Genomic DNA, 12,347 nt, shown 5'->3' with positions numbered 1-12,347 from the left:
CCAACCTTCAATCCCTTTCACTTTGTCTTCTTTCCCTAATTCATGAATATAGTGATATGGAACTATAATATGATTTGTCCTCTTATTGTAAATTGATATCTCAAGCAATCATACTATAGTCATTGTTACAAAAGAAAATCATAGGTTTAAAATGTACACCTTTTTTTACCAATAAAACCTTGAAGCAAAACCATTTTCTTGTCAGCTTTGTCAATGCTATATACTTTCCCTTGGTAGTAGACAATGCTTCTTACAATGGAAACTTGATACCCAGCTAATTGGTCGGTTCTCAAATTGGAATACATAGTTCATAGTTGACTTTATCTTTTCAATAGCACCAGCAAAGTTTAGATATACATAACCATGCATTGGTTTGGACTTTCACTATATGTAATGACAAACATTTTTTACTTCTCAGGTATCAAGGTATCCGCCTGGTCACTCTTGATAACTTTTTCCAGGATTTTGTCATATATCATCTTATAACATTAATTAACCACATAGGCTTCATACGAGTCAATTTTCGATTAGAGTAGTCATATGGAAAATCTTTCATATTTTTTATCACCTCTTTCTTTTTTGGAAAACCTTTTATAACTTGAAGTTTGTCGCTAGTGATGTTTTAGCTGACTTTGCCTTGCTCATGCCAAATTCACTCAGCAACTTTTCCACAAAACCCTTTAGTAATAACAAATTTTTTTCTCTATTCTATATCCAAGGATATATTTTGCTTAATCAAGATGTGTTGATTTTGACTTTATCCTTTCCAATTAATACCGTATCATCAACAAACTAAAACTAATGTCAAGAATCTATCATCTTTGAAAGCCTTTAGGTATACAATGGTCATACTTCTGTAAAAGTAAAGCCTTTTTAGTAATGATTGTCTTGATGTTTAATTGAACCAACACAAAAGCTGTTAAAGCATGCAAAGAGAATCTTGTTTACTTCAACAAACCCTTGGGGTTATTGTTTCCTCTTCAAGGTTGCCATGTAAAATGTCTTCATATTCATATGCATAAGCTCTGAATCACAATTAGCTATAAGTTTTAACACAAGTTGAATGAGATCCAATTTATCAGCCATGTAAGATACCCAATTTAACACCTTGATTTTTTATAAAACCTTTGTTAACTTACCTTCCTCAATACCTCCTGGGTTGTTCAATGATTTTTTAACCCAATTGTATCTAATGACTTTTTGGTAGCTCCACCAATCCCATTTTGGTTCGTATGAAGATCTTGCAAGTCTTGATCCATAGCTTGCTAGCTTTCAGCTTTGTTAAATTGGTATTTTCGATGGGTAAGAATAGAGTTCTCCATCTTTCATTTGCGGAATTCTGATGGTGGTGGGATCTACACACTCCTCCATCCATCCATCCAACAACTACATGTTTTATGCAGTAGCATCACTTTCTTAGGATCCAATCTTGTTGAAATATGCGATTCTTCTGCCCGTAAACACCATCTTCAATGAAGCTTGGGTGTAATTTTTTTTCACTTAGTTGGGTTCATTATTCACTTTAGTGGTTTGATTACTTTGCATGACTCTATCCAATTTTGCTTCTTTTTTCAGTTACTTTCTTAGCAATATTTTTTAAGACAATTCTTTTTAGCACAATATATGTCCTCAATTTTATCATATCTTAATTGCTGCTTACGCCACATGCTCACTTGACCATACTCGAGTTACAGGGCTTTCCCTTTGAATCAACTAAATCACCCATATATGCCTTTCATGGAAGTTTATAAAAAAGAAGAGCACTACTAACAAAGTTCAAACTAAATAATGTGCATTGATGCAACACAAAATAGTAATCGAAGTTGCATAGAACTCTATCAACGAACAAGGTAGTGCAACCTCCCTATTTTTTCTTCATTCAACCTCACTCCAATAAGTATTTAGTTATCTTTGCTCTTGACTTCATTAACACTAATTTGGTCACTCTAATTAATTTTATTAACACCCACTTGGTTCAAAAACCCCCAAAACGGTCTTGATATATAAGACAGCTAATTTAGTAGTTGCAAAAAAAGAAAAAGAAAGAGCAACACATCACAACACAAAGGATTTAGGTGGTTCACCAACATGCATGGGACCGCATCATTGATCAACATTAGCATGCAATATTCAGCTCAACCAAAATCCCAACAATGTTGATCACGACAAACCAATTTCACCATTATATTCTTGATCTAAGACTGAAAGCATTCCCCAAAACACCTTGGATCTTAGGGACTGGATTGACATGGTTTATAGACGAGAAAACTCTCTTTTTTCTTTAATAGACTTTACCTCTTATGTGTTTTAGATGAACCATCCTTTCTCTCTCCATACTTAACAAGAACACATTTACCAAAATGTCCCTTGATTATCAAAAAGTACCTATTAGCCCCAAGAAAAAACGATGGGCGATTTGATATCACCTAACCTAACATATGTGAATGGTGATTGTTTTTCCAAAAATCATGCTTTTATGAGTTTAATCAATTGTCGAAGACGAAGTCAGTTAAGAAGGCTGATCCAAAACACATGGGTTCGCTGCCATGAGAAGGGAACGAAGAGAAAGAAGAGTGCTGCCAGAGTTGCACCATAGAATGGTAAGTCCCCTGGAGCTGGGACCTTGGCCTTGAGCTTGCTGGAAGCATGTCCTCCCTCCCATCGGCACCCTTAACAGAGGGACTGACGATGGGTGATGGAAGCCAACGGTGGGAGGCCTGGGCAGCTGACGGAACTGGTGGCAGGTCTACATTGGAATTAGGAGCTTTCTCTCAACCAGACTGCTCTTCTGCGTCTGGGTCGTTCGCTGTCCAAATGGGGGTATCTCCTCCAATTGGAGAAGACCACCGGGCATCGAACAAGCTTTCTTCCCAAGACTATCAAGAACGATGAAGGACTCTTTGGATGCTGGTACGCTGCACTATGCAGAGATTTGAAGGTTCATATTTGGAGTTCCGACTCTTGTCATGCATGAGATACTTCCTCAGGAAGATGCTGAATTTTGCCTTCTTCTATATTGACCCAAATCTGGAGACTCATCTGTTAGATTTCGGGCAGCGGAAGCATACCTGAATTCATGTCGATTATCACAATATGTTGCCTTGTATGTGACAGACGATAATTCAGTTCATACGATCAAGATTCACATAGTAGGAAAATCACAATTCATGATAAATCGTATGAGTACAAAGCCTTCTTTACGCTGTCTTTTCTTCCTCTTATTCTTGATGATATGGGTCTCTTCAAAAAATATTAGACCGCCTAAAGAGACTAAGACTCCTCATGTCTACTCATCAAGACCCAAAAGAAAATCCATTTCTTTACCCAACTTGAATTGAAAAATGCTCTCAAAGGTTGGGTCTAAATGAAAATAAATTTAATATTACTTTTTACTTTATTTTATGCCACCTTAATGAAAATTCTAACATCATCTCCAAAACCAAAAAAACTAGAAGACCTAATTACAGGGAAGCCAAGAGTTTGGATTCGGAACGGACAAAGGTGAAGTTGCGAAGGTTCTTTGGTAGGGGATTGGGCCTGAAAGATTCTTGAACGTATGTCCAAGGCTGGTGCTTTGGAAGAGGATTGGGCTTGCGAAAGATGCTTTTACGTGAACTTCAAATACAGAATTTTTTTGTAGGCGCTGTGAATGACCACTGCAATTGAAAGATCCAAACTTGATTTTGTGTAAATTCAAGGTTTCACCAGGCGATTGTATGGTCGAGGAGTCAAGAGCTGAGGAAGCAACGAGTGTGGAAGGTGCTGAAGTGTGGGGGGAGAGGTCGAATAAATCGGCCTTGCTATCAAATGGAAGTACAATGACTGCGGAGGGGGTGTCATGACGAAGGGTTTCATTAACAAGCAAGGTTCTACAGTGTACCAAAAACTACATAGCAAATCCAAAGTTGGTGGCCAGAAAATAAAAAAATGATAAGAGCAGTTCGTTCGCAGCCACATCACAAGGGAGAAACAACCGTATGACGTCAGAAGAAGACTGATGTTGGTGAAGCACAGGGCTGCCGGAAAAATCAAACAACCAGTGAAGGTGTTTCTTTCCAGCATGTGCGGGAGGAGGGAACTCTTCATGACCTGGTACTTAGCAATAAGTGCTCCCTGCTGTCTAAATATTGGGGAGGGCCGGGGTAATGGCTACAAAGATAGAGATTGCTTTAATCATGAGGAAGGGGTTTGAAACAGAAGAGAGAAGAGGAAGAGAAGTATGCCAAGAAAAACGGGCTACCATCATATGGCTCGTTAAAATGGAAATGCCCATTATTTGGTAGGGCTTTGAGGATTGGCACACGATAAGCTTCTCTTTAAAATTACCTATAATGTCGCCCCAAAGCTGTTGAAGGGATTTGGATTCCTAAGGCATGTGTGTTTTCCTATGTTAACCGGTCCCGGGCTCCAACACTTAAGCATGCTGTCGACTATGATGCCATGGGGCCCACATTGGATCAGGTGGTGTTATCATGGCAAAAATTTTCCCCTCCCTTGCGAGAGAGAAACAAATTTCGCGAGTCAAACTCGATCAAAGTTTTGAAAATCGTTTTTGAAAATTAACTCGCCTCCGTTTTGAAAATTTGTGAGAAAATTCCGTGGAATGGGAACCGCCTGTCAGTACGAGGTTCAACCGTTCCTGACGCCTTTACCAGGGGTAATTGAACCAAGGACCAATTATGTGCTTTAACTTGACTCAAATAGTTAAATTATGCTCTATTTTTTCTAGAATGCACAAAGAATCAGGCTTGTGCTATGAAATTTTGAAAAGATGCAAGTTTGAGAAACATGATGTTTGCTTTGGAAAATTGAAATATGCTGGAAAATGATTGGAAAAGTGCTGAAAATGGAATCTATGGGAAAATCATTGAATTTCATTGGAAATCAGAAATTTGATTGGAAAATGAATTCTTAGTAAAACTAGAATCTTGGGGAAAATCAATTTTTGAAATTTGGAATTTCTTTTCTAAGAAACTGGATTTGAGAATTCTGAGGAAATCTAAGAAATTCATTGGAAAATGACTTTTGAAATGAAAAATGGATTCTTAGGAAACTAGGTTCTTAGGAAAATGGGAAACTTGAGAAAATCGATTTTTTTGAAAACTTGAGACTTTGAAATTTGAGAATTTCAAAACATTGGAAAATCTTGATTTGAACTTGGGAAATGCTTTGAAGTGTCATTTGAGAACTTAGAATTTTGAGAAAATCAGATCCTGAGAAAGACTTGAAAATTCTTGAGAAAACTGATTTTTTTTTGAAATTGAAATTGGAAAATGAATTTAAAAATAATGCAATTTGAATGATATGAATGAATGAATATGAATTTGAAAAGAGAATTTCATTGAGGAATTGAGAAATCCTTTTGAAGTTTTGAAAAATGCAGTGCATTTTTGAAGTTAGCCTAAGTGTGTAGGCTGAATGTGGCTAATACGAAGATCATAAATCTTGGTTTTCTTTGTATTCTGACTATGACCATAAATACGAATCCCACCGAGTTTATAAACTCCATAAAAGCTTGTGCACGTGCCATTCGTGTAAACCATAGTGGATTTGAAATAAATGCACATGGATCATACATCAGATGTTGGAATTTTGCAGAAATTAAACTATATGCAATGCAACCTTATTCTAAGAAGAAAAGTAACTCTTATTCCAAATATTACATTGATTTTTTACATTGAATTGAAATAAAAGCTAAATCTTCTTCTTGAATGTTCCTGCAAAACTAGAAAACAAGGTTAGCACAAAAATGTAGGTTTTTCTGAATTTATCCAAAAATATGAGAAATTATCGAATATTATTCAGATATAAACCCAAAATCATACCCTCTTTGATATAAACATGATAAATAATGAATAAATTTCCAAAATAAACTTGAAAATTCGAAATTGGGGTCAAAATGACCAAAATACCCCTGATGACCTTAAAATCAGAGTTTTTTGAAAGAAATTTTATAATTTTTGAAAATTTTGAAAATCAAATGAAATAAATCAAACATAATATGATAAAATATGATGATATGCATAAAATTTTGGAGAATTAGAAATTGAAATTTCGAAATTTAGGACAAAATGACCAAAATACCCCCGATAACAAGACTATGGCCTTGAAACCAAGGTTTTCTGAAATAAATTTTGCCAAAATAAAAAATGTGAAATGAAAATGACATTGAAATTAACCCTAATATAATTCTATATGCTCATGTACATGATAAAAACCTTTAAATGACGAAAATATCATAAAATATCAAATTTAACGTGATTTTCGCCTGATTTTCGCTTCTGAACTTAAAGATAAACTAACACATGGAGCAAATGAACTTGTAATTATTCCAAATTTGGCATGGACACCTAAAATATCCCTAAAAACAGAATGAAGGTCGAATATATATTTTTTTTGTATTTTTAAATATGGAAATTCAAGTAAAAAACCCTAAATTTTGTGATTTTTGCCTAAAATGTTGATTCTAAAGGGGATTTAGGATATCAAACTTCTATAAAATTTTCCCAAATTTTATGGGGTGACAGAGGACAGTAAGGCAAGGATTTTTTCCTTTTACACTTTATGGTTTTGACCTATGGTCAGAGTTTTGCCACTCCGGCAAGTCGGATCGGAATCCGACGACTCTAGGATTTAGGGGAAACAGACAGATTTCAGTAGAAAATATAGGAAAAATAGTAAACAGATGAGAAAAAGTCTGAAATTGTGGGAAAATATCCTTGACAAACAGGGGAAAGTTTTATCTTTTGACACAATTGGGATTCAGGTTACGGTTTGGAAAAGAACACACTGTTATCAGAAACCTAAATCTCTGAAATTTCTGGACATTGGAATCTATTAGACAGAAAAAGAAAATCCGAGAAAAATACTGAAACAGATCCAAAAATTTACAAATTTTGGGAAATGACAGGAAATAATGTTAGGAATAACTTTCGTGTTTAAAGTTTTTGCAAACGAGCTACATATTGGGCGGACTTGATGCATTAGGGTCTGTCTAAACCCTGACGAAGGAAAATTGAGATTTTCCCAGGGGTCTGGGAAATCCGATTTTTGACAGAGATCAAAACTATTTGGAAAAACTTCAAAATCTCCAGATCCTCAGTAGATTCAATCATGAATCTACTGTGATTTTTGGAGGACAATTCGAATCTCCCACAAGGGTGGTGTCAGAGGTTCTTGTCTGCTAAACCAGAAATTGGAATTTCTGAGAAACAGAAAACCCGATTTAGGGTTTGATCAGTTTAGATGGGTTCCAAAACCCAAATCAAATCAATTTTTTGACAAAAACACAAAAACAGATAGAAGTATCCACGAATAATTTTTTTAGACATTTTGAACGAAAATAATTATATGAAATATTAATTGGACTGATGCTTAAAATCAAAACAATGTGCCATCAATGGTATTTCAATGAAACAATACTAAATAGCATAAAACGATGAAATAAACTGAATGTAATATAAAAAAAATATGAAATCCATCTAAAACTAAGCATAAAACTAGAAAAAGATTAGGGAGATACATACTCATTAATGTTTGCTATTAAAAGGAGGGATTCTATCCACCGAACGGATGAATCACCTCTCTTGTATAGCATTGACATGAAAGAGCTTGTCAAAATTAAAAAAAATCAGTAAGGTAATGGAACATGTGGGCTCACCTTGAGTTTGAAGGAGGGTTGAAGGTAGTGGGGCTCGTTGTAGATGGCGTCAAGGGCTGCTGGATGCTTCTTGGAGGTTACACTGCCTTTGGCTGAACCGAAGAAGAGGGATGCTTCAACGTGGACAGACTGGCTGGAAGTGGTGGTGCTGGAGCAAAGGTGGCTGCACCGGCTGAAGGTGGCAATGCTGTGATAGCTGCTGAAACAAAGGAAGCCGCTCTGCTGGAGGTGACTGTGTGATGCTGCAATGAGAGGCTGGAGGAGGTGCCTTCAAGGTTGGTAGATCGGCTGCAAGCAATGATGGTGGCTTGAACCGGCTGGAACTAACTGAAGATGGAAGTGCCTTGTTGAAGCTGCTATTGATGGATGAAGAGTGCTGTAACCTCCATGGCTGTAGCAATAAAGGAGAGAAAAAAAAGAGCTAAAGGGAGAGAGAGAGAGAGAGAGAGAGAGAGAGAGAGAGAGAGAGAGAGAGAGAGAGAGAGAGAGAGAGAGAGAGAGAGAGGCGTTCACTCCATGGGCAATGGGCAGCCGTATGCCTCTTGTTTTTTTTTTGGTTTTCTTAACTTAGGGAAGATTCTATCTTTCCTTAAGTTCTTAGTTTTAATTAGGGAAGGAAAGGGAAACAACCTTTACGTGAATGGCTGGGCAAGAGGGAAAGGAAGGGAGGAAAGAAGGGAAGAAGGAAAGAAGATGAAGAAGAAAAAGAAAGAAAAGGGAAAAAGAAAGGAAAGAAAGAAAAGGAGGGAAAAAGGAAAAGGGAAAGAAAAATGAGAAAAAAATGAAAAGTGGGGCTGGAGGCTTGGGCGACCACCTTGTGGGTCCCACCTCTCTAAAATGCAAAATAAATAAATAAAATAAAAAAATGAACAAATAAAAGAAAATTGAAAGGAATAAAAGAATATTTTTTTAATAAAACATAAATGTAAATGAGTGGGCCATCTTAGAGCGGGTCCAAATTCTACTTTTGAAATTTATTTTGACGATTAGAGGGGTAAAATAGTCTTTTCAGAAAATTTTCATGCGAAACGAGCTATTTTTGGCAGTTTTTAAAACAAGCTCGGATTTTGAAGTTCAATACCCCATTGCGAAGCAAATCCAGTGTAGAATTTAAAAATTTGATTTTGAAAGAAATCCAGATTGTTTTTCTTGAGAAAATACTTCCAAATTTATTTCCAGACGAAATGAGCTATTTTTGGCAGTTTTTGAAACGAGCTTGGATTTTGAAGTTTAATACCCCGTTGCGAAGCAAATCCAGTGTAGAATTCAAAAAATTTAGTTTGAAATAAATCCAGATTATTTTTCTTGAGAAAATATTTCCAAATTTAGACTCCTGGGGGTAAAAATGTCAATTTTGAAAAAACCCGAGGTTTGAAATTGATTTCTGAAAACTTTTAAAACTCAATCTGGATTGAAATTTATAAAACTGGAGTTTTGGACTTCGAAAATGAAATGAAATGAAATGTGATGAAACATTATGAAATGCTAAGAAATGATATGAAATGATAAGAAATGACATGCGAAATGCAGACCCTGAATGAAGAATTTTAGATGTTAGACCCCGATTGGTAGCTGTACCAGTTTAAAAAGCATTAAAATTGATAAAATTTGCAAAATAGCTCAAGAAATGGTTTTTGGGACTCTACTGGGTCAGAGTGACACTGAAAATTGGGGTTCGAGCTGGATTGAACTGATATGAGCTAGATTGAGCTGGGTTTTAGAGTTTCAGAACTCAAATGAACTCACCAGACACTGACTCAACTGACCTTTCCAATTGAATTTTCAAGAAAAGCTGCCATTTTTAGAGAAATGGTAAGGAATGAACATTGGAATGGAGTGAATTACGAACTTGAACTGGGTTTGAGCTGAAACAAAGGTCAGTAATACTGAGGTGAACTAAAATCGAGGCTCAAACACTAGCTCAATTGACTAAACTCGGCTCAATTTCAACTAAAAGAGCTGAAATAGACTAAAATGGGCTCCTGGACACTTAGAAATGATTTTGAACTGAAACTGGAGCGCTTGAACTCCTGGTGAGCTCAAGTTAGACTCTGAGGAATATGACTGACTATGAATGACTGACTCAGAGACAATTGGCTTGGATTTGAGTGAGAAATGAGCTCATTTCTGAAGAAATGATCCCATTTTGGCAGGAATGGTCAGAAATGAAAATGGTTTATTCATTATGAGCTCAGATGAGCTTGAAATGACTGATATTCTAACTGTCTTGAACTGACCAATGAGCTTGGTTGACTCCGACTGACTGGGGTCCGGGATGACCTAGGGGTAAAATGGTAATTTTCCTAATGAAAATAGGTAAAATGGTGATTTTTTGAAACTGACTTGGGGTTTGACTCCTATACTGACCTGACAGGGTTGGCACTGCCTGAGGAGGATTGTTTGAGAATGGATGTGAAAAATTTGGAGTGTTTACAGGTGGGCCTGCAAGCACCTCATCCACTGGTAACACACATAATGGAGAAGCAATTGGGGCGTGTAATGCGGACCCGCCCTATAGTCCAGAAACCAAATGCCATGTCAACAATGGATACAAAGCAATAATTGGGGAGATCCGAATTGGAAATAGAAAGGAGAATAAGACCGAGCAGGTAGGTACCACCGGTGGATCAAAGTGGGTCCCCACTTGAGGTCAACATGACGTTGGCGTGTCTAAACGTGAGATATTGTCGGGGATCCAGCAATTGGGAGGCCCATTGTAATGTTCCATCAAAGGTGCCCAAAAGGTTAGTCTCTAACTGGTTTCTCAATGAACACGAAATATTAGGGGGCTCGGGGGGGGGGGCCCAAACAAGCAACTGTTTCTTGCAAATCTTATCAAACAACACAAACTAGATATAATATGCATTTAGAAAACAAAAACGGAGGTTTCTTGCAAATCTTATCAAATAAATAAGTTGGAGGCAAAGATCAAATGTTTTATTGGATGAAAAAACATGAACAAGAATACAAAATTTTTCATCTATATGCCTCTTCAGGAATAAGAGAAAATTTCCATCCAACATTGTCAATCAAGGGGTGCAGATTTGAGAAGGAAGTGGTCATTCAAGAGGCCACAAGATATTTTCGCAATCTTCACAACTTCACTGATCGATGACTCTTTTGACTTATAGGAAGCTTCTATGGGCTGTTTTGATGAGAGAGCAGAAGCATCCTTGAACGAGCCTTTCTTTCTTGGTGGATGAAATTAAGCAAGCAATTTGGGAGCTCCCAAACAACAAGGCCCCCGGGGTTGATGGGTTCCCTATTGAATTCTTCAAAGCAGCATGAACATGTTAGGAAGACTTCATTGCGGTTTTCAATGATTTCTACAAAAATTCATGTTTGCTGGGAAGGTGGGGGAGTCATTTTTGGCACTTGTCCCTAAAGAATCGGGGGCAAATGAGATTGATAAGTTCAGAGTTGGCTATGCATGCATCTTAAAGTGATTACAAGCAGGTGGTTCATCAAGTGGTTGGACCCACACAATATGTTTTTTCTTCAAGAAGAAGAATCCACGAGTTGTGTCTCCTTGCACATGAGGCAGTGCATTTGATGCATAAGTTCAAAAAGAAGTCGTTTTTACTCAAATTGGACCTTCATAAAGCTTTTGATTCCCTAAGTTGGAACTTTCTCTTGCAAGTCCTACGGAGAGTGAGTGTCAGTGAAAGGTGGGTAAACGAAGCAGGTTATATGTTCCCCTCCCCGAACAGGGCATCTCATGCTCGGGGGTCCCAAAAAGCACCATGTATTTAAGCATGTGCGTCTCGTATCCCCATGTTTGTCAGCATTAATTAGCATTGGAGTTTGATGCGATTGCAAAGACTTAAGTACCCTTTCCTCCATTGGTGCACAAAAAAAATAATGATTCTAGAAAAGGAGTGATTGTAAAGACTTAAGTGCCCCAAAGATGATTATTTAAGACCCAGTCTCTGCACTGCAGGATTATCCGAGAAAAAAATCTCTCCTGGAGGAGGCCATGAACATCAACCCTCTCACTCTCTCTCTCCCTTCTCTTTCTGCTTTTGTGCACATCCAGCAGAAGATCCTACATTGCTCCATCAAGCACCGACTGACCTGCACATTAACTATTGTGGAGCCTGATTCAAAGTTTTTACCCTTACAGGAGGTGGGTTTGGGGGCTCCTCCCAGCGTGGGTAGCATCATTCAACTAAATGAGTTGTGGATCCTGATTCAGAGTTTTTACCCTTACAGAAGAGGGGTCTGGGAGCTCCTCCCAGCGTGAGTAGCATCATTTAACTTGAAGAGTTGTGGAGCCTGATTCATAGTTTTTACCCTTACAGAAAGGGGGTCTGAGGGCTCCTCCCAGCGTGGGTAGCATCATTCAACTTGATGAGTTGTGGAGCTTGATTCAGAGTTTTTGCCCTTATAGGAGGAGGGTTTGGAGGCTCCTCCCAGCGTGGATAGCATCGTTCAACTTGATTCGTTGTGGAGCCTGATTCAGAGTTTTTGCCCTTACAAGAGGAGGGTTTGGGAGCTTCTCTCAGCGTGGGTAGCATCGTTCAACTTAATTCGTTGTGGAGCCTGATTCATAGTTTTTGCCCTTACAGGAGGGGGGTCCGGGGGCTCCCCCCTCTCCCCCCCCCCCGGCGCTGTCAGTGGGGGGGGGGGGGGGGGGGCTCGGGGGGCAGCGCCCCCTGGACCAAATTTTTTTGGGGCCTTGTATAAT

Source organism: Nuphar pumila, chromosome 3, assembly GCF_984573655.1.
Source record: "Nuphar pumila chromosome 3, dmNupPumi1.hap1.1, whole genome shotgun sequence".
Lineage (NCBI taxonomy): Eukaryota > Viridiplantae > Streptophyta > Magnoliopsida > Nymphaeales > Nymphaeaceae > Nuphar > Nuphar pumila.
Note: the sequence above shows the minus strand (reverse complement) of the source record.